Below are 24,550 nucleotides of genomic sequence, written 5' to 3'. Positions count from 1 at the left end.
GGGAAAAGCCCAGGCCCCGACGGATTTACCACATTATATCTGTCAAAATTCAAACAAATATTAATACCCAGACTAAGAAATTATTGGAATAAATTGGGCCCAGACTGTAAAATGGGAGGGGATGCGTTATTGGCGGCCATAACTCTAATCCACAAAGAAGGCAAAAATAGGGAGCTATGCTCAAGTTATAGACCCATCTCACTGCTAAATGCCGATGTAAAGTTATTTGCCAAAGTCTTGGCAGGGAGGTTAAAAAGTAAAATGACCGCCCTGGTGCATCCAGACCAGGTGGGGTTTGTACCGGGAAGGCAGAGCAGAGACAACGGAGTAAGGTCGGTGCTCCTGGCAGAGTCCATCAAACGAGGCGGGCCCCCAGTTCTATTCCTGTCAATGGACCCAGAAAAGCGTTTGACAGGGTAGACTGGGGGTGGATGTTCAAAACCTTAGAAACAATGGGGATGGGCCAGAGATTCATTGCGTGGGTGAAAATACTATACTCTGACCCAACAGCATATGTGAAAATTAATGAGGTGACCTCTGGGCCTTTCCGGATGGATAACGGTACGAGGCAGGGATGTCCACTGTCCCCCCTCCTGTTTGTTCTAACATTAGAACCTCTGCTATCGTCCATTCGTAGAGATCCAGACTGCAGCAGGGTGAAAATAGGATTTGAGGAACATAAAGTAGCGGCCTTTGCAGATGACATACTGTTTTTTATTACAAATCCTAGAATTACTATCCCGAACATCCTGAAAAATCTGAAAAAAATTAGGGAGGTATCAAAATTTAAAATCAATCCTGGGAAGTCGGAGGTGCTTAATTTAAATGTGAGAAAGGAGGAGGAGGATAGCCTTACAGGGTCCTTCCCCTTCCCTTGGAGGAAAACGATTAGCTACCTGGGGGTCAAGCTTTCAAATAATCTGAAGGATCTGTATTTAAACAACTATATTCCCCTACTAGATGAAATTAGACGAGAGGTGGGAGGTTTGTTCTATCGCCCCCTTTCATGGTTTGGATGCATTAACGCGGTGAAAATGACTATAATGCCCAAAATTCTATACAAGTTCCAGATGCTTCCTATTCCCCTCCCCTAGGTGTTCTTTAGGGCTTTAAAGGGCCTATTATTGAGGTTTGTCTGGGGTGGTAAAAAGCCTAGAATTGCCAGTTTGGTCCTGAGCAGGAGGAAAGAGAAAGGAGCACTGTCACATTTTTATAAATATTACAAAGCGGTGGTTTTGACACGAGTTATTGAATGGTCAAAGGGGGGTTCAGAAAGGAGGTGGGTAAATATTGAGCACAGTATGAGTAATAAGGTTCTAAGTCACATAATATGGAACCCACTCAAATATAGAGCACTAGACACAGAATGGATGCCGACACTAAGACATAACGCTTTGAAGTTATGGGATCAGATACATATGCAAAACAAGTGGATGTACAATTCACCTTTGATATCACTAAAAGAAAATAATTTTTTTGCACCGGGGAAGAGGGAGGTGGGTGGGAACTGGATTAAAAGGGATAGCTTACAAATAAGAGATGTTATTAGAGAGGGGAAAATATGCACATATTCTGAACTAAAAGAGAAGCCTGAGGACCTGTCCATCGATCCTTGGAGGTACCTTCAGCTGTCTGTGTTTATCGGGAAACTGCCAAAACCCCTTAGGGGGGTAGAAGAATACAGACCACTGGAAAAGCTCTGTGAGGGGGAGCGCCAGAGGGGTCTAGTATCACAAGTGTATAAAATTCTAAGTGAGAGAGAGGAGGCGGGGGTACCTCATTATATCAAGGCTTGGGAAAGGGAATTGGGGTCACGCTGTGATAAATATATACTTTTAAAAATCTGGAAGTTGTTACATAAAACAGCAGTAGACAGCAAGAGGACCGAGATAAATTACAAATGCCTGGCAAGGTGGTATGCCACACCAAACAAACTTAAAAAGCTTGATCCAGAGAAATCAGAGGAATGCTGGAGAAAGTGTGGGGTTGTAGGGGACGATGGCGCACATATGGTGGGATTGTGCGATCATCAAAACTTTCTGGAAAAAGATGATGGAATTGATTAAAACTATCACAGGTAAAAGTGTGGCAGAGGACCCATGGATATGCCTGTTTCACGGTACAGAGGAGCCAATTAAGCAATATCAAAACTCAGTAGTTCCTATACTGTTGGACGAGGCCAAGAGACAGATAGCGAAGAACTGGCTTGAACCAGAGAGTCCGAATATTCGAGATTGGCTCTTCTGTATAAATGAGATATACAACATGGAGGGAGGGGATGGAGGGGGATCAGATTCTGAGGAGGGGGAAACCCGGGGCGATAAATGGTCAGCATGGCGGATTTATAAAAACTCATGGAGCTATTTGGAGGAGGTGACAAGGTGTGACTGATTTTGAGGAATTATCTGATAACCCAATTAGAACGGTTAAACTCCAACCTGCAGAGGGGTGGGGGGGGGGTTGAGGGTAGGGATGGGGAAGGGGGGAATTAGTTGGGGTTTTGGTGAGGGAATGTTGTTATTAAAAGTGAGATTGTATCCTCTCTGTTGGAAGAGAGTTATATATGGTTGTAATTTTGTATTGAAAAATTTATATAAATAAATATTTAAAAAAAAAAATATATATACATCCAATAAACACTGATCAATTCGACATATAAAAATAATGGCATGCTATTGGTGAAGGGATGGTCAGCTGTTCGTTCACTAACCAAGCCTCAATTCAGTTAGCCAATAAGCCTGTACTAGTATATTGAGGCTTATTGGCTAACTAAATTGAGGCTTGGTTAGTGAACAAACAGCTGACCATCCCTCCACCAATAGCATGCCATTATTTTTATATGTCTAATTGATTGGTGTTTATTGGATGTATTTTTTTTAGATATTTATATATATATATATATATATATATATATATATATATATATATATATATATATATATATATATATATGTGTGCAATTTGAGGGAGCTGTTATATGCCCCTGTAGATGTCCCATTTGGACGAAACGCATCGGGCTACACTTATTGCTCCTCCCCATCCGTGTCTATCTGTTCTGGTAAGAGTACCTTATCCCATTTATTCCATTGGATCCACCACTGTTGAAGTTTCACATGGTCATTTACACAATAGAAGATCGACACTTTATTGTTGTGTTCATCTTTGGACTTTCACTTATTTATTTTACTTTATCTGGGACTTTTGTTTTATGAATAACAGTCACACTACTACCCATTTTCATATTTATTGGGTTTGATTTGTCACATTGTTTTCCTTCCTTGCACTGAACAACAGGGCATATATTTTGTTAGCACTACATTTTTTCCACACTCTTTGTATAAATTTGTCACATTTTGTGTAGCAACTGTTATATTTAGGTATATATTTGCGCAGTATTATTTCACCTCCATGTTTCAAAACATAACATACACAACTCAGGAACTTACAAAGTTCAACCGTGAAAAACTGAAGGCAATATCAGACATTATAGTGTCCAAAATGTGTTGATATTGCCTTCATCAGATGGGGTGATGTCACACCTGCAAAAGCCAAATTTTGAAGATGCACACAAATTGGGAGTTGAACTGGGGATTTCCCTCCTGATCCCATACCTAATGTCAACATGTGCTATCTCCCATCATGGGGGATCAATGGACGTGTTTTGGGGGTGCAACCACTTCCTCTCCGCTACTTGAGTTGCGAGGAAGGGGTTGCAGCCACAAAACGCGTACATTGATATCCCCTGATGGCAGATAGCACATGTTGACACAACATGTCTGACACAACAAGTTCAACCAAAATTTGGCTTTTAAAATGCATAAAATTTTTTCAAAAACAAAAAAAAAGGTGTCTTTTTTTGGGTATTTATATTCTTCCTAGTACATCAATCATGTTCTTCAGTTTGACTTCAGTCTTATGTGTTTTTTGCTTTATAAAGTCTAAATCCTGACTACAATACATAATGTCCTGGATAAGCCTTTGGGCACAGTCAGTGGTGAAATGAGGAGCGTGTTCTTCAACAGCATGCACATCACCTAAAAAAAAAAAAATACACACCATGTATTATAAATATGCTAGCATACATCTATTACCTGAATCTGTGGTGTCAGACACTCACCTGTTGTGGTGACAATTTCCGCTACCTTTCCTTCCTCCAGATCCTCAGCTTATGCTGTTTCCTGGTCCCCTTCTTCAGGAGATGGGTGGGGGGTTCCTGGAGTCCTCAGACGTCCTGAGTATTTTCACCCCTATGAGAATGAATTAAAAGGTATACTTAGCACACAGATATTTGAGGCCAGAAGTAATAATATGAAACATTGCTTAAAAGTGGGGTACAATTGTCTGTTTGGGCAGAGTTCCAAGTTGAAGACATGATTTATCACCTTAACCAAGCTGGAATACTTCCCTTTTTTGGACAAGTTTCACACGTGGAGACACCCCAAGTATCCACTGGAGCACCTGTGTGGGACACCCTAAAAATTTGTTTTTGTGTCCCACACTAGTGCTCCTGAGTTCAGATGTGTAAGCAGCTGCTGAGTGTCCTCTCCTTACATTACACTGAATCAAGTTTGCAATTCCTTCTAGTTTCAAACACATCTAGACAACAATGTCCTAAACTTCTTTTAATACAAATTATCATGACCAAATGTAGTTAACCCTGTAACTGGCAAAAACATTGTATTTAGTTGGCAAACAAACAATGTTTACTACGATCGATTACTGTGTCCATGAACAGGAAAGTTGCCATTTTAAACTGTCCAATAGTAAAGAAAAGCACATGGAGCAGCATGCAAGTAATAATAATAATCGTAACATATGACAACTACTTACTTTTTAGAAGCACTTTCTTGATCCTTCTATACTGATCCTGCTCCCTCAGTTTCAGGTCTGACCAGTGTTTCCTCAGTTGCTCCTTGGATCGTCGTACCCCAAAATTCCTGTGCAGACTCTTCACAACTTTAGTCATGATCTTGGCCTTTCTCTGATTAGGGTTGGTGTATGGTCCATACTTTCCATCATAGTCAGCCCTCTTCAATATGTCGACCATCTCCACCATCTCTACAAAGGCCATATTTGAGGCCTTAAATCTCCTCCTCCTCCTGGATCGGGACGTTTCTTGCTCCGGGCTTTCCTCCTCATTACTGCTATTATCACGCACCTGCTGTGTCTCCGCCATGTCGTCTCCCACTCCGCGCCAAAAGAAAAGGGGCGGGAAATATTCTAGAATGAATGTCAGGGGCGGGCGACGTGTGCGGAGTTTCATGCATGCACAGTGTATATAAAGCTAACACACGTGTATCGTAAGTACATTCTGTGTGCTGAAGGAGGAATGGAAGCGACGAACATAATAACGAAGGTAACATTTTAACTTGGGACATGAGTGGCCTATACTGATTCTAGATTGAGGCCTATATTGGGATAATATTAGGAGAGTTTAGACTGATAATAGTGTTTTTGTATTTTTTTGGTCTCGCAGCAAAAATGAAACAATTTAAAGACCCGTAATTCATTGGCCAGTTGATTGATAAATACAGGGATATGCGTAATTTGTGGGAGGTGAAAAACTCCTTATATAGAAATAAACCAGCTAAAAAGACATCGCTTGAGAAACTGCTGGAATTTGTGAAGATGCAGGTCCCGAACGCAGACATCGACTTTGTGGACGGGAAAATTGGTAGCTTGAGAAGCACGTTTAAGAAGGAGCTTCGGAAGGTCCATAAATCCATCAGGTCAGGAGCAGCAGCAGAAGAAGTGTATGTACCCAGTCTGTGGTACTACAACAAGATGCAGTTTCTGGAAGACCAGATGGAAGCCAGGGAATCACTTTCGACTCTTCCGGCCCCCCTTCCATCCACCCTTCCTTCAACCCCAGCTGAGGCTTCTGAGGACCAACCTGGGCCTTCCATCCAGGCAGAAATTGAGGAGCCCAGCTGGAGCCAGGTATATTATTTTTAAACATATTTTTTTGTAAAATTAGTGTTGTAAACTAGATGTTATTATTGCTAACAAATGAATGATTTACCAAAAAGTGTTTTACATATCAATAGACAGTAGGGGCCAAAAATGATTGGGACAAGAATGAAAAATGCTGGGCTCAGAATGATAGTCTTTTCTATTTATTAACATTCAATTTTCAACAGTCATGAGCTGAAAATTGTGTGTGATTGATGAACTAAAAACTAAAACGATGTCCCTTTTTCATACACAGGAAGACCTCAGCCAGGACGAGGCTCTGGAATGTGGCACACAGGAAGAGGCGGGGGTTAGTGTCAGCCAGGAGGTGGAGGTTAGTGTCAGCCAGGAGGTGGTGGGGCCCAGCCTCACTCAGTCCCAGGTCCCTCCCCTCTGCCTTCCAAACAAAAGGCCCAGGAAGGGGAGGAATGTGGAGAAGGCAGCACTTGTCCTCATTAAGGAGGCTAATGACGCCCTAAAAGGCCCCCTTAACACTGGAGAGGCCTATGGCTACTATCTAGTCTCAAAATTGCACAAAATGGAGGAGGACCAATGCCTCAACTGTGAAAACATTTTTTTGAGGCCATTCACAAGCGGTTGAGGGTGCAAATGACCGATGATGTCCACTTATGTATGCTCCCCAATCCTCCTCCTCCTCCTGCCACAAGTCCAACTCCAGAGCCACAACCTGCAGGGAAGGCTGCAGGGAAGCTTGGAGGGAAGGCTGCAGCGAAGAGAAGATAGTGATTGCCTGGGTTCAGTCTGGTCTGATAGAAGACCAGGCTCTGTAGTACCACAGCCTGGGGACATACATGTCATCTGCTGCTGTTCCTGAGAGTCCTGGACCAGATTGTGCTTCCTTATATATGGACTTCTCAAGCTACCAATTGTTTTTGCCACAGAGTTGATGTCTGCCCTGGGGACAAAGGCTTCGCAAATTCCAGCTGTTTCTCCAGCGTTGCCTTCCCTCTTTATTTTGTTATTATGAGCCAGAATAAATGGAGATTTTTTTATATGAAAATACTTGCCTTTGTGTTTTTCTTCAAATAGGACAGTTTGTTTGTGATTAGGCAGGTACATTTCAAAAATACAATGTCTAATTAACAAGGGACACCAAGCAACCTCCTTGAGGTTTCCACACACAAGATAATAATGTTGTTGTGGAAACGTGACATACAAAATAAAAATAAAAAAAATACGGAGATCACTATAAAATAATTTAAAATAAAAAAAAACAGGAGATCTTGATTAAAAAAAATTAAACAAAAATTACTATAAAAAAACATTATTATGGAGATCTGGCTTTAAAAACAAAAAAGATTATTCATGAGATCACGAGAAATAATAAAGAAAGAAGTTTGTGAGAACTCTGTGTGAATATGAGCAGCAAAACAACTTCATTCTTCTAGCATTATAAGAAGAAGAGAATACGCTGCGTTAAACTATTTAAAAAATTTCAGCGTGACGAATGTGCCATCTCCATTACGAACGGTAGTTTTACCATACCGAGCGCTTCCGTCTCGTACTTGATTCTGAGCATGCGTGATTTTTTGGCACATCGGAATTGCATACAGACAATCGCATTTTCGAATAAGAACTTTTCCCGACCGAAAAATTGAGAACATGCCCTCAATCTTTTGCTGGCTGGAATTCTGCCAGCAAAAGACAGATGGAGCATAAACACGGTCGCATTTTCCGACAAAAAGCTCTCATCGGTCTTTTACTGGTGGCATTTCCGATCATGTGTATGCGACATTCCAGTACCTGTGCTCTGATCCAGTACCAGGTCTTTTCAGCATATGGCTGCTGGCTTCTGGGTTCCGCTGGTGCCACAGCCAGTCAAGACAAAGATGGTTTCTTACTTTCAATAGTTTTTGTTGAAAACAATGAAAAGTACAAACGTAAGAAAAATATATTATATCAAGGAAAAAACATTAAATAGGAGAAATCTGGATGTTAAAGGCGTTTACATGAACATATAACCAAGGCATCTTAAGTGACAGACATAATATTCATGCCTGAACTTAGCCTACTGCAGGAAGACTAGAACAAGAAGGCTGAGGTTTGGTTGTGGATTGAACACATGCACAGAGGATGAGAATAAGGTTAAACATGAATCCAAACTTTAACATGAAATAGTAAAACAAATGCAGGTGACCAATGAACCTTGAATGCTTGTCCATTCATTCAGAGTTTATGAATTGAGCCCAACCATTCTTAATAAATACACTAATGCCGCGTACACACGAGCGGACTTTACAGCAGACTTTGCCCGGCGGACTTTTCGACAGACTTTATGACGGACTTTCTGAATGAACGGACTTGCCTACACACAATCCACCAAAGTCCGTCGAATTCATATGTGATGACGTATGACCAGACTAAAACAAGGAAGTTCATAGCCAGTAGTCAATAGCTGCCCTAGCGTGGCTTTTTGTCCGTCGAAGTAGCATACAGACGAGCGGACTTTTCGACCGGACTTGAGTTTGACGGATTGATTTAAAACATGTTTCAAATCTAAGTCCGTCCAACTTTTGAGAAAACAAAGTCCGCTGGAGCCCACACACGATCGAATTGTCCGACGAAATCCCTTCCGCCGGGCAAAGTCTGCCGTAAAGTCTGCTTGTGTGTACGTGGCATAAGAGTTCAAAGGGACTAGGGTGATATCAGTCTCTCCCCATACAGACCTAGCCACAGTAAGCTAAGGAATAAAGAACTTCACAGGGCCATCAAAGCCCCCATGGGAAAATCCCTCAGAGTTTTGAGGAGTAACACCTCTAACACCAATAAACAGAAGAAAAGAGAAAACAAGGGAAGAGGATAAGAAGATTGAGAAAAAAGCCAGAAGAGGAAGAACAGAGAGTTAACTGCACCTAACAGGAGTTGTCCATGTCCTCATGGGTATTGTAAGCTATATAGTAATAGTGAGATCTTCATATGACTATCCCAAGGCTCCCACTGTCAGGGCTGGGCTCTCAGCCCTCCCTTCTCAGTGCTCAGCTGCCGGTTAATTGCCAGTGCTCATGTTCCACAGTGGCTCACCTGGTGATCATTTCCTGCTTGACAGTCCAGCCTACAGCCAGCCCCTTCTGGCTATTTAAACTGCCTGGTTCATTCTTTCTGTGCCTTTGTCTTGGTCAAACATATCTGGAGGCTCTTTGCTGTGTTCTGTTGAAGAATTGCCTGGCCTACATCCCTTCTGGTTCCTGATCCTGTCTGCTGCCTCTGACTATGCTTATCTCTGGCTTCCTGAATTACTGGCTTGTTCTGACTACCTGCTTTGGCTACCGTACCCTGGATATGTTTTGACTACATCTACCATTTGTATCATTTTTACCATTATATTTGTAACAAGCCCCTTGCTCGCTGGATTCCACTCTCCCAACACTCCTCTGCAGCTATTGAATCAGATTGCAGATCGCACCATCTGATTGCTTGGTCATCCAATGCTCCGGGATTAGAACCACAGCTATGTGCCGTTCCAAACCAGTTGTGATAGCTCAGAATAAACACCAGGCAGGCTGTATGTAAGTTCAACCAGGAATCACCCTTTATTGACAGGAATACAGTCTTATTTATACAATAAAAGAGGAGGTGCAGACCTGCTCATATTACTCTAACAATACAGCTGTAACCTAATTAACCTAATTAACCTAATTAACCTAATTAACATGAGCTAATTAACTAATCCCTTTAGACAGCCTAGATGACTCAGGATCCACGATCGATCAGCAAGAGGCTAGCATACAGTCCCCTCCAAAAGTCTCTCTCCCGGCTAGGTCTGTCACATTTCTCCCCTTTCGGCAGGAGACTAACACAGGAGGAGACCCCAGACGGGTTGACTCCGAAGTTAGTCAGTAGTTCCAGTCCTCTAATGAATGTACCCACACAGTACCCCAAACAAATTGTTCCAAACAAAGCATTACTCACCCAGCCAACCTCTGCCTCTCTCAGAGAACATATCTGCCACTGGGGAGAGGCCTGGACTGGCCCTTCTCCCTGGAGTCCTTTCTGCCGCTGGAGAGAAGACAGGGTGTCTGGGCTCACTCCGTCATGCTGTTGGGGATCTGGGCCGACTGCCCAGCATCCCTGGGGTATACAGGTGGAGACTGAAGTCCCATCCACCTTCACAGGACATCCATCCTCTGTTAGTTGAGGGCAGAGTCCAGCAGTACTCGGCCCTGTTGCCGGCCCTTCTGCTGGAAACCCCACTTCATCTGCTCCGGCTAACTGTTGGGGAGGGACGACGCACACCTCCTCTCCCTTCTCCCCCTGTATCCTGATCTGCTGCTGGGAAGTGACCACCTCCTTCTCACCCTGAGCCTCCAGAACCGCTGCAGGTGTAGGGCAGAGATCTTGGACCCTCTGTCCGGTTGCCAGCGCTTCAGCTGGGGAAGTTCCTTGTAACGTCACAGATACTTCTGTTGGTGCTGGGCATAGTGAAGTTTGGCCCTAATAACAGCTCCTATTCTGCTGGAGGCTCACCAGGTTGTTCTTCCTCAGCAGAAAAGTCTATCAAATCCCCTGTCTCTGCAACTGGTGTCTGGGGATAAAGGTTCACCATCTCCTGTCCCTGGAACTCAGAAGATGCTATCAGTGCTGGGCGGAGCACAGTGAAGTTTGGCCCTAATAACAGCTTTTCTTCTGCTGGAGGCTCACCAGGTTGTTCTTCCTCAGCAGAAAAGTCTATCAAATCCCCTGTCTCTGCAACTGGTGTCTGGGGATAAAGGTTCACCATCTCCTCTTCGTGGAACCCAGAAGATGCTATCAGTGCTGGGCAGAGGTTAGCAGAGCTCTGCCCTGTTGTCAGTACTTCAGGTTTGGGGACGGCAATCTTCAGATTTTCCACTGCTAATTCTCTGGCATTCTGCTGGACAGGCACATTCCTCCATCCAAGATCATCCAATGCAGAAACAGGTTCACCAAGGTCAGTCAGCACTTGCTGCATCCGCCATAAGACCTCCGCCTCCATAGCTGCGGGTGCAGGTTGGCAAAGCACACCGTTACTCTGCCACATTGTCAACTCTTCAGCCAGGATTTCAGAGTTGTCAACTGGTATTTCATAATAGTCCCAGGCAAAGGGAGCACCACCCTGCTGCTGAGCAGAGTCTAACAGCTGTTTATAGGCGATCTCCAACTCCCATTCCTGAACGGCCTGAAACTCCAAATCTTCCAGTGCCCAGTGCACTTCTGAGACATTCAGTCTCCGCTCTCTGTGCTCCATTATTTCCTCCAAACGCCACTGCCGATCACTTCCAAAGTCAGGGTCCCTGGACAGCCTCCAGTATAACAATCCCAGGCCATCATAGTCAAAGCCTTCCGTGGGGCTGTCATCCGCTGTCCACTGGCACACTTGGTCTACATACCACTGGAGGGCTCTGTAGCTCTCGTCCAACCGCATTTCTGCCCAGATCAGCCTGCTTAACTCGGCTGTCCACTCCTGGTTTGGCTGTTCCCCCAAAAACAGCATTCGCATTTCATACTGCGACCAGTACCTCACATGGATGGAGGGGAGAACTTTTCCCTGATATCGCTGCTCACAGGCTAGCGCTTCCTTCCAGAGTCCACAGCGGATAGAATCAAACCATCCTAGCAGGACCTGCTCTGATACTGGTCCTCTGTGCTGTATCTGCTTCTCTCGCAACCTCCTTCTGAATTCCTCATCCATGGTGGCTGGTATTTCTCCTCTCCTGCTATCGTGCTACCTTGGATCCAGGTGATGGTTTGGATGTGTTCACGGCAAGGAAGCACGATCCCACCATTCCCTCTATGGCTCTCAAGTAAGTCTTTCAGTGTGGCTCTCCTGCAGGCTGGTTTGGAGTGTCCCAATAACTGGAGAGCAAATCCCACCACTGCCAACCAATGTAACGAGCCCCTTGCTCGCTCGATTCCACTCTCCCGACATTCCTCTGCAGCTATTGAATCAGATTGCAGATTGCACCATCTGATTGCTCGGTCATCCAATGCTCCGGGATTAGAACCACAGCTATGTGCCGTTCCAACCCAGTTGTGATAGCTCAGAACAAACACCAGGCAGGCTGTATGTAGGTTCAACCAGGAATCTCTCTTTATTGACAGGAATACAGTCTTATTTGTACAATAAAAGAGGAGGGGCAGACCTCCTGCTCATATTACTCTAACAATACAGCTGTAACCTAATTAACCGAATTAACCTAATTAACATGAGCTAATTAACTAATCCCTTTAGACAGCCTAGATGACTCAGACATGACCTTTAGGCCAGACTGGCCGTCTTGTAGTTCAGAAAATCCGATCAATATTATTACAATCAACATAGACTCTTCTTCACACAATAACAGAGTTAATTAATGCAAACAACAATGGGGATCTAATGACTCTTAGATCCCATAGTAGACTTATTTACAATACACATTTTAGCAGACAACAGACAGACAGGTGTTGGAATTTACATTAGCATCTCCTAACAGTATCTGTCCCAGCATTATGAATCAGCCACTATTTCTAATATGGCAAATCCAGGGTCCACAGAGTCTGTGTGTCCTGGGGACCAGGACCCGAATCCACAGTAATACCACCTCAAGGGTCCCCAGGCGTACAGCTCACAAAGAGCACCGTTCCCCCAAATGCAAGGGCCCACGATCGATCGGCAAGAGGCTAGCATACAGTCCCCTCCAAAAGTCTCTCTCCCGGCTAGGTCTGTCACAATATTAATGGTGCGATTTTTACTGTATTTTCTGTCTCCATCTGATTTATGGTTCCTGACACCCACACAGCCTCAATTTGCTGCACAGAGTCTAATAAGTGGCTTACCACCTGCTCTTCTGACAGGATCCATGAAATTTTCCTCTTTGCTACTGTTAGTGATACTGTGGGTTGTTTCCAAGCTTGGGCTATGGTCATTTTGGCCCCCAGTAGTATAAAAGATATTAACTTCTGCATATACTTAGACACTCTGTCTATTGAGAGGTTGAGTAAAGCTATGGAAGGAGACTTGGAGACTGAGAAACAAGTGATCTTGTGAATCAGCTGGAAGATCTTATTCCAGAACTCTTTAATTCTCGAACAGTCCCACCAGATATGTAACATTGTACCTAACGTACCACTATCTGTAAAACAAAGGGAGGAGGACAATGAGTAAAGTTTAGCCAGTCTAAATGGGACTAAGTACCATCTCGTCATAACCTTGAGGCTCACTTCAATCAAGGTGAAGCTAAGCATACCCTTCAAGAGGTATTTTACCCACTCCAACTGTATAAAAGCTTGGCGGAATCTGTTGTAAGTGTCTTGTAGATCACAGAGATGCCTCCCCTCTGCTCCATGGCATGGCCACACCATTGCTCCTAAGCTGTGATTTTAGGTGGGTCAGGCTTGTAAACCCAAAGGGTATGTAAGAAGAGGGAGATTTGAAGAAATCTGAATCTCTCTGGAGCATATCTTACTGGTACAGAGGCCGATGGAGAGCGGGTCCAGAGTACTTAAAGAAATGACCGATTCTTTACAACCCCTTGTTTAGCCACCTTTGAAAGGCTTTGCACACTATGGAGTTGATCACTGATACCCCTTGAATTGAAAGACTTTAATGGCCATGCCCAGAGGGAATTGGGGGTTCTAGATTAGGCTGGCTAAGGAGTTGGGGCTAAAATAGAAGGGTGTTTTTTTAGGGGGAACCACAATACAAAATCCAAAGTCAACTGGGAACTGCCTGTCATTCCGTATGCACCCAATCAGGCTTAGCTATGCAAAAGTAAATGGTTAAGATCTGGACCACTGGATAGTACCACAATAAGTTTGGCAGGCCCAGTCCACCTTGAGAACGTAAGCAAAATAAGACCTGTTTATCCAAACGATGTCCTTGGAACCCAATATAAAGGCAATGATTTTCGCCCTGCAGGCATCAAAGATTGTCTTTAAAGGGATTGTAAACCCTCAAGGTTTTTCACCTTAATTCATTCTATGCATTAAGATGAAAAACCTTCTGTAGTGCAGCAGCACCCCAGAGCCCCCCTTTTACTTACCTGAACCCGATCTTTCCAGCGATGAGAACAATCCCGGCAGCTCCAGCCGCTGTCGCGGGTCCTCATTGGATAGAGTGATAGCAGCAGCCATTGGCTCCCACTGCTGTCGATCAAATCCAGTGACACAGGAGCCAGGGGGCGGGGCCGAGTCCTGCTGTCTGTGTCAATCGACGCAGCAGCAGGACCTGGGAGTGCACCAGCACCGGTGCCCCCTTGAAATGTGGGTCTCCGAGGGGGCACTTGATGTGAGGAGGAGCCAGGAGCGCCGCTGGGGGACCTCAGAAGAGGAGTATCGGGGCCACTCAGTGCAAAACCCTTGCACAGAGGAGGTAAGTATACCATGTTTGTTATTTAAAAAAAAAATAAAAATAAAATCTTTACAAACCCTTTAACAATAGGGATTGGCAGAGAGCAGAATAAGTATAGTAAACGTGGGAGCAACTCCAATTTCTTTTAAATTGACTGCATACAGTTGATCCATGCTAGAGGCAAGATTTACCCCAAGATATGGAATGACTGAATAACTCCAAGTGAAATCAAAATGGCTTTTCATATGTTCCACTAGGGAAGTTGGGATTGTAATGTCTAGAGCTTTTGATTTGGACGTGTTAACGAACAGGCCTAAATCCCTACCAATCAGCTAGTAACTGACAAATATTTGAGATTGAAATTAACAGAGAGATGACTGTCAATGTCTACCTTCCATTCTTGTAGAATTTGGGATGCAATCTGTATGAGTCTCCCCCTGATAGTGACTTTGTGAATTTTTGTGCTGCCCAGAGGGTCTCCGGGAAAACCCTCTCTACATTGTTAACAACTTGCCTACTGGGCACTTAAACCCCCCTCCTGCCCAGATAAATTTTCAGCTTTCAGTGCTCTCACACTTTGAATGACAATTACTCAGTCACGTAATACTGTACCTAAATTAATTTGTTGTCCTTTTTTTCATACAAATAGAGCTTTCTTTTAGTGGTATTTGATCACCTCTGGGTTTTTTGCTCTATAAATGAAAAAAAGACAGAAAATTTTGAAAAAAAACGCATTTTTCTTAGTTTTGTAATAACATTTTGCAAATTATTAATTTTTCTTCATAAATTTTGGCCACAATTTATACTACTACATATCTTTGCTAAAAATAACCCAAATTAGTGGATATTATTTGGTCTGTGTGAAAGTTAGAGAGTCTACAAGCTGTGGTGCAAATCATAACAAATTGATCACACCTGATGTACTGGTGGCCTATCTCATTTCTTGTAACCCACACAAGCCAGGAAAATATAAATACCCCCCAAATGACCCCTTTTTTGAGAGTAGACATTCCAAGGTATTTAGTAAGATGCATGGTGAGGTTTTTGATGTTGTCATTTTTTCCCACAATTTTTTGCATAATTTTTTTTTTAAAGATTTTTTTATTTATTTTTTTCCACAAAATTATCATTGTAATAGTTTATTTCTCTCACATGGCATGTGTATACCACAAATGACACCCCAAAATACATTCTGATACTCCTCCTAAGTATGGCAATACCACATGTGTGGGACTTTTTCACAGCCTAGCCACATAGAGAGGCCCAACATGCAGGGAGCATCACCAGGTGTTCTAGGAGCATTTGTTTATTTATTTATGTATTTATTTATTTATTAAAATGCTTAACCTACGCAGTCTTACCCGAAGGCCTAGATGCGCAAAAACAAAAGGACGTTGACATTAAAAAACCTTAAGAGAACCAAAGAAACCAGCATAGCAAGATACAGATTAAAAGCCAGGGAGTCTGTCCATCATACCCCAATTAAAAATTAGATGAATCCAAAAGCTTGTACAAAAAGTATGGTTTTCAATTTCTTTCGAAATTTCAAAAAGTAATTCTCAAGTATCAGTTTCAGAGGCAAGGAGTTCCAAAATACAGCTCCTTGTACTTCACTCATTCTCCCTCCGCATGTTTACTTTTTAAATTTTGGAATCTTCAGTATGGCCAAGTTCGCCGATCTCAAGGATCGGGTAGGCACATACTTGACAAATTTTTCCTTCAGATACTCTGGGCCATATCCATGTAGTGCCTTATGGACAAGACATCCGGTTTTAAAAAGAACCCGTTCTTTCATGGGCAGCCAATGCAGGGCTCTAAGGGATGAAGTGATGTGGTCACGGCGACCAACACCTCAGTAACCTTGCTTGCATTCTGAATCAACTGGAGCTTGTAGATGATACAAGCAGGCAAGCCCAAATACAGGGCATTACAGTAGTCCAAACGACTGCTGATAATGGCATTGACCATGGCGATCTTATCAGAGTCTGCGATATAGCAAAAAATTCCCAGAGAAATGTGTACCTAAAAACAGGGTGACACTGTAGGTACTTCTATAATAGTGTGCCAACGTTCCTATATCAGATGCATGGAGTATGGAAGCTAGGGAAATGGACTTTAAAGGCACATGAGTAGTTTAACTATAAAAAGTAAAAAATGATTTTATTTAGTTTAAATTACAAAAATGAAAACAAAAATGCTATAAATATTACATTTGTCATATAAAAATGCTATGTATTCAAAGTTTCCCACCCTACATGCAATTTAGAACACCTCTTGTTATACATATAACTTATGATCAAACATTCGAAAAATATGTGGGGGATGAATTCCCAAACCAATTTTGCGATTTGTGAATGTAAGATGAGAGTTGTAGGTTAAATTGTAGGTCCGGGTAGGTATTCTCTTTGTTGCTCGACATGTTGCGCGTCTATAAAACGCTTCCTCAGGAGCTAAGGAATTCTGCTGGATATATATAAAAATACATCAATGAGTACATATAAAGTATCAACACAAAACATATTCCAAAGTGTAATACCAGACATTAGATAAAATGTAAAAACTGTTCCGACCGAATATAATGGCTACATGGGAGGCCCCGTAAAGGAGCTGGTCACCCAGGGGCCGACGGTAAAGCCAAGTAACTTGGGAAACTATTTTAAAGCACATGCATACGGTTGTATGAAATTATCAAATCAAATGGCCTAATATATAATATCATAGATTAATGATTTCTCCAGTTCCCACAAGAGGAATATCAAAGATAACTATTAATAAAGTATTGAAATAATGGTGTTTCTACCACAATAACTGGGTTTGCAATTAATGTATATGGGAAGGAAGTAAATCAAGCATTTAGTAAGTATAGGCAATTAAAGAAGGATTCAATGGTAACCAACAAATATATATATATATATATATATATATATATATATATATATATATATATGCACACAGCTTACCCCACATGGTCAGACGTAGTGAAGAGCATGTAAATGTAGTATTACAGCTGGTAAGATGAGTAGTCACTTAATTGTGTTTGGAGGTTAGCAGTGTATACAAGGCATTGCGGAGGCACCCATATAGCCATAGTTCCTGGTATGGGGATAAACGTCAATGGGAAGCCTTTTGAGTAACAGTAGCATATAGAGGCTATTGTTTGTAAAGTAGAAAAAAGAAAGATATGATGTAGAATCTTTTTTGTACTGACAGTCCTTCAATACATTTCATGATAAGAGAAGATATATGTGTATGTGGTAAGCTCTAGTGATAGTGGCTTACCTCAAATTCGTTGGTGGAAGGGCTATAGGATAAGGTGTGACTCCCCCTGATAGAGCAACGTCTGCTGATCATATGGGAAAGCTGTGTGTGCTTATATAGCTTCCCCCACCAGAAACGCAGAGAGCCCGAGTGGGCTTGGCGCATCTCAGTCCGACCGCCGGCTGCTGCGCATGTTTCCCGGATGACGCCGCCGACACAGCAGCAAACGCAGCAAAGGCAGGGACTGCTAGGGAGCCTGAGGACACCCCGTGTCCCCGTCAATTGCTGCACATCCGGTTGGAGGAGATGTGCGGCTCTGTGCGGTCAAGTTTACTGGCCAAAAACCATGAAGCCAGCCAAGCGACCAGGACCAGGGCAATATGCCATGAGACAATATGAAGGGGGGGAACAACAAGTAAAACAAATTACACAAATGAACAGTATGACAGATACGAAGTAACTATACTTATGAAAATCAAATAATATTATTCAACAATTATATTAGTATCCGGATTAATGACTAGATGAAACGAATAATGAATTTGTAAGTCACAGTGACCATCTTTAGATATTAAAGACTGAAAAGTGTCAGTGTCTGTTCTGTATTTTGCTAGAACAAGCCTTGCAGTATTTATAGTGTGTATATGTTAGGGGTCTTACAGTACCAAATAGGGAACGTTTAAAGGAATGGTTTGTAAGACTGGGTCTCATTGAGTCCTGACGCTCGCGTAGCGTTCAGGTGCTCTATCCATAGAGTCTCTTTTTGTAATATAAATTTATCCCAATCACCCCCTCTAGGATTCTTGGGGACGACGGCCAGAACAGCGAAAGAGACAGAGGAGGTATCAAAGTGATGGTATAAGTCGAGGTGTCGGCTAGTGGGAGTAAGCATTTTGCCTTTCCCCGAATAGTATACATGATCATTGATTCTCTGTCTCAGCTGTCTGGCCGTCTTCCCTACGTAAAAGGCCCCACATATACATGTCATAAGGTATATCACACCCTGTGTATTAGATGTAGCTGAGAATTTAGGATAGTAAACCTCACCGTTAGGAAGTAGGACTTGGTGTCCAGGCAGTATCCAAGGGCAGAATGTGCAATTTAGGGATGAGCCGAACACCCCCCTGTTCGGTTCGCATCAGAACATGCGAACAGGAAAAAAGTTCGTTCGAACACGCGAACACCGTTAAAGTCTATGGAACACGAACATGAATAATCAAAAGTGCTAATTTTAAAGGCTAATATGCAAGTTATTGTCATAAAAGGTGTTTGGGGACCCGGGTCCTGCCCCAGGGGACATGGATCAATGCAAAAAAAAGTTTTAAAAACGGACGTTTTTTCAGGAGCAGTGATTTTAATAATGCTTAAAGTCAAACAATAAAAGTGTAATATCCCTTTAAATTTCATACCTGGGGGGGTGTCTATAGTATGCCTGTAAAGGGGCGCATGTTTCCTGTGTTTAGAACAGTCTGACAGCAAAATGACATTTTGAAGGAAAAAACTGATTTAAAACTACCCGCGGCTATTGCATTGCCGACAATACACATAGAAGTTCATTGATAAAAACGGCATAGGAATTCCCCAAAGGGGAACCCCGGCCAAAATTAAAAAAAAAAAAATGACGTGGGGTTCCCCCTAAATTTCATACCAGACCCTTCAGGTCTGGTATGGATTTTAAGGGGAACCCCGCGCCAAAAAAAACAAAAAAAAACGGCGTGGGCCCCCCCCAAAAATCCATACCAGACCCTTATCCGAGCACGCAACCTGGCAGGCCACAGGAAAAGAGGGGGGGACGAGAGTGCGCCCCCCCCCTCCTGAACCGTACCAGGCCACATGCCCTCAACATTGGGAGGGTGCTTTGGGGTAGCCCCCCAAAACACCTTGTCCCCATGTTGATGAGGACAAGGGCCTCATCCCCACAACCCTGGCCGGTGGTTGTGGGGGTCTGCGGGCGGGGGGCTTATCGGAATCTGGAAGCCCCCTTTAACAAGGGGACCCCCAGATCCCGGCCCCCCCCCTGTGTGAAATGGTAAGGGGGTACTTACCCCTACCATTTCACTAAAAAACTGTCAAAAATGTTAAAAATGACAAGAGACAGTTTTTGACAATTCCTTTATTTAAATGCTACTTCTTTCTTCTATCTTCCTTCATCTTCTGGTTCTTCTGGTTCTTCTGGCTCTTCTGGTTCTTCCTCCGGCGTTCTCGTCCAGCATCTCCTCCGCGGCGTCTTCTATCTTCTTCTCCTCGGGCCGCTCCGCACCCATGGCATGGGGGGGAGGCTCCCGCTCTTCTCTTCTTCTCTTCTTCTCTTCTTCTCTTCTTCATTTTCTTCTCCGGGCCGCTCCGCAATCCATGCTGGCATGGAGGGAGGCTCCTGCTGTGTGACGGCGCTCCTCGTCTGACAGTTCTTAAATAACGGGGGGCGGGGCCACCCGGTGACCCCGCCCCCCTCTGACGCACGGTGACTTGACGGTTTTCCCTGTGACGTCACGGGGAATGCCACAGGGAAGTCCCGTCATGTCCCGTGCGTCAGAGGGGGCGGGGCCACCCGGTGACCCCGCCCCCCTCTGACGCACGGGACATGACGGGACTTCCCTGTGGCATTCCCCGTGACGTCACAGGGAAAACGTTATTTAAGAACTGTCAGACGAGGAGCGCCGTCACACAGCGGGAGCCTCCCTCCATGCCAGCATGGATTGCGGAGCGGCCCGGAGAAGAAAATGAAGAAGAGAAGAAGAGAAGAAGGAAGAAGAGAAGAGGATGAAGAAGAAGATGAAGAGAAGAGCGGGAGCCTCCCCCCATGCCAGCATGGGTTGCGGAGCGGCCCGGAGAAGAAAATGAAGAGAAGAAGAGAAGAAGAGAAGAAGAGAAGAAAAGAAGAAGAGAAGAGCGGGAGCCTCCCCCCCATGCCATGGGTGCGGAGCGGCCCGAGGAGAAGAAGATAGAAGACGCCGCAGAGGAGATGCTGGACGAGAACGCCGGAGGAAGAACCAGAAGAGCCAGAAGAACCAGAAGAACCAGAAGATGAAGGAAGAAAGAAGAAGCATTTAAATAAAGGAATTGTCAAAAACTGTCTCTTGTCATTTTTAACATTTTTGACAGTTTTTTTGTGAAATGGTAGGGGTAAGTACCCCCTTACCATTTAACACAGGGGGGAGGGCGGGATCTGGGGGTCACCTTGTTAAAGGGGGCTTCCAGATTCTGATAAGCCCCCCGCCCGCAGACCCCCACAACCACCGGCCAGGGTTGTGGGGATGAGGCCCTTGTCCTCATCAACATGGGGACAAGGTGTTTTGGGGGGCTACCCCAAAGCACCCTCCCAATGTTGAGGGCATGTGGCCTGGTACGGTTCAGGAGGGGGGGCGCACTCTCGTCCCCCCCTCTTTTCCTGCGGCCTGCCAGGTTGCGTGCTCGGATAAGGGTCTGGTATGGATTTTTGGGGGGACCCCACGCCGTTTTTTTTTTTTTTTGGCGCGGGGTTCCCCTTAAAATCCATACCAGACCTGAAGGGTCTGGTATGGAGTTTAGGGGGAACCCCACGTCATTTTTTTTTTAAATTTTGGCCGGGGTTCCCCTTAATATCCATATCAGACCTGAAAGGCCTGGTATGGAATTTTTGGGGGCTCCCACGTCATTTTTTTTTTTTAATTTTGGTTCGGGGTTCCCCTTTGGGGAATTCCTATGCCGTTTTTATCAATGAACTTCTATGTGTATTGTCGGCAATGCAATAGCCGCGGGAAGTTTTAAATGAGTTTTTTCCTTCAAAATGTAATTTTGCTGTCAGACTGTTCTAAACACAGGAAACATGCGCCCCTTTACAGGCATACTATAGACACCCCCCAGGTACGAAATTTAAAGGGATATTACACTTTTATTGTTTGACTTTAAGCATTATTAAAATCACTGCTCCTGAAAAAACGGCAGTTTTTAAAACTTTTTTTTGCATTGATCCATGTCCCCTGGGGCAGGACCCAGGTCCCCAAACACTTTTTATGACAATAACTTGCATATTAGCCTTTAAAATTAGCACTTTTGATTTCTCCCATAGACTTTTAAAGGGTGTTCTGCGGCATTCGAATTTGCCGCGAACACCCCAAATTGTTCGCTGTTCGGACTCAAAGCTCATCCCTAGTGCAATTGCCACAACGTGGAGTGCCTAATGGTAATTTGGGTGTGGATGGATTGTAGGAGGTATAGTGGCTGGACACAAGTCTATCTCTGAGGGAATTGGTGCATCTAAACACAATTTCCGGGTGCATATTGATATACTTTCTTAGAATTGGATCTTCCTGTAGGAGATGCCAGTGTGTACTCATAATTTTCTTAATATCATCATGGTGAGATGAAAATTTAGTAATTAGTTTAACAGTGGGTTCTTTGGGCTGAGCCCTAGTTTTGTATAATAAATCATTACGTGTTGTCCGTATGGCTTTATTATAAACTTGACGCAATAAGGATCGGCTATACCCTCATGCCAGCAAGCGTGGTTTTAAAAGAAATGAAAATCTGATGTATGTATGCAGTTACGGCGAAGTCGAATGTATTGTGCAGGAACTGTGGCTATATTGGTGCCTCCGCAATGCCTTGTATACACTGCTAATCTCCAAACACAATTAAGTGTCTACTCATCTTACCAGCTGTAATACTACATTTACATGCTCTTCACTATGTCTGACCATGTGGGGTAAGCTGTGTGCACATATATATATATATATATATATATATATATATATATATATATATATATATATACATATATACATATTTGTTGGTTACCATTGAATCCTTCTTTAATTGCCTATACTTACTAAATGCTTGATTTACTTCCTTCCCATATACATTAATTGCAAACCCAGTTAATGTGGTACAATACTTTATTAATACTTTATTAATAGTTATCTTTGATATTCCTCTTGTAGGAACTGGAGAAATCATTAATCTATGATATTATATATTAGGCCATTTGATTCAATAATTTCATACAACCGTATGCATGTGCTTTAAAATAGTTTCTCCAGTTACTTGGCTTTACCGTCTGCCCCCGGGTGACCAGCTCCTTTATGGGGCCTCCCATGTAGCCATTATATTCAGTCGGAACAATTTTTTACATTTTATCGAATGTCTGGTATTACACTTTGGAATATGTTTTGTGTTGATACTTTATATGTACTCATTGATGTGTTTTTATATATATCCAGCAGAATTCCTTAGCTCCTGAGGAAGCGTTTTATAGACGCGCAACATGTCGAGCAATTAAGAGAATACCTACCCGGACCTGCAATTTAACCTACAACTCCTCATCTTACATTCACAAATCGCAAAATTGGTTTGGGAATTCATCCCCCACATATTTTTGGAATGTTTGATCATAAGTTATATGTATAACAAGAGGTGTTCTAAGTTGCATGTAGGGTGGGAAACTTTGAATACATAGCATTTTTATATGACAAATATAATATTTATAGTATTTTTGTTTTCATTTTTGTAATTTAAACTAAATAAAATCATTTTTAATTTTTTATAGTTAAACTACTCGTGTGTAAGTCCATTTCCCTAGCCTCCATACTCCATAGCAAAAAGTCGACCTCAGGAGTCTCAGGTAGAAGTGACATGAACTCACCAACTGATTTACCTGAGGGCGCAGGTTCAACCTAGAGTCAAAGATGACTCCCAGGTCCCTGACCTGAGTGGTCAGAATCAGCAAAGGTTTGAAATATTCCGGCCATGACGGAGACAAGTTGGAATAGACCTGGTTACTGAAGATGATACATTCAGTTTTGGTGCCATTTAGCTTAGATAATTGCCACCCATCCAGGATTGGATTTCCTCCAGACAGGAGGCCAGCATGACCTGATCCTCCCCTTTCTTGGATAATTTGAAGTAGATCTGGGTGTCGTCAGCATAGACATGGAACGGGAGATTGTGATGGCGAATGATGTACAGCAGCTGCCTCATATAGTTGTTAAAAAGGATCAGAGATAAAGCCGATCCTTGTGGGATCCCACAAGACAGGGGACAGGTATAAAATGGTCTCAACTTTACCCTCTGAACCCTGTCTCGCAGGAATGAGGCTACCCATGCCAAAGCTATACCATTCATTCCCGCCACCATCTTCAACCTATCCACAAGTATAGAGTGGCCGATGGTATCAAAAGCTGCCGACAGATCCAGAAGTACTAAGGCCGAAGCTTCATTCTCATCCAAGACCCAGAGCAAATTGTCCAGGACTTTTACCAGGGCTTTTTCTGAACCTCTCCCAGGATGAAACCCTGACTGGAAGTCATCAAAAATTTTATTAGACTCCTGGTGAGGTTGAAGTTGTCATACTTCAGCTCGCTCTATGATTTTTGCCAAAAACGGCAGGGTGGAAATAGGGCAATTGTTGCTCAACACGGTGCGCTCCACATTAGTTTTCTTTAGCAGGGGTATAACCACCGCCTGCTTCAGAATACATGGAACGACACCGGTAGCAAAAGGCATGCTGACAATGTCTGCAATAAAAGGCGCCAGAGTATCTGAAGAGTCCTTCACCAACTGCGCAATGTAGGGATCAAGTGATGAGGACGAGGCTCTGAGAGATTTGAGGGTGGTTTTAATATCTTCTGGAGTCACTGAATAAAATACAGAGAAGCAGATTCCTACATATGGTGGGCATGTTTCTTTCACCTCCACAGATGAAGTGTTTTTTCTGATAATTTCTATTTTCTCTTTAAAATAACAGGATAAAATTTTGCACAATTCAGCAGAGTTTTTCTCTTCAGGTTGACCACACGTGGGATTAGCCAATCACCTGGCCACCCTGAAGAGCTCAGCTGATGAGTTAGATGCATTTTTTTTTTTTGCTTGTGAAAAATTCTTTCTTGGCATTTCTGATGCCTTCCTTGTATTTTTTTTTGTAATTTAATTTTGATGATTCATTTGGGGATTTTCTCCATGCTCTTTCAGCAGCCCTACATTGCCATTTTAATTCTCTTGTCTTCTGAGAGAACCAGAGCTGATTTTTCTCAGGTTCCCTTATTAGAGAGATTTTTTTAA

This window comes from Aquarana catesbeiana, linkage group LG07 (genome assembly GCF_042186555.1).
Source record: "Aquarana catesbeiana isolate 2022-GZ linkage group LG07, ASM4218655v1, whole genome shotgun sequence".
In the NCBI taxonomy this organism is placed as follows: domain Eukaryota; kingdom Metazoa; phylum Chordata; class Amphibia; order Anura; family Ranidae; genus Aquarana; species Aquarana catesbeiana.
The sequence above is the reverse complement of the archived record's forward strand: the minus strand, read 5'-3'. Positions refer to the sequence as shown.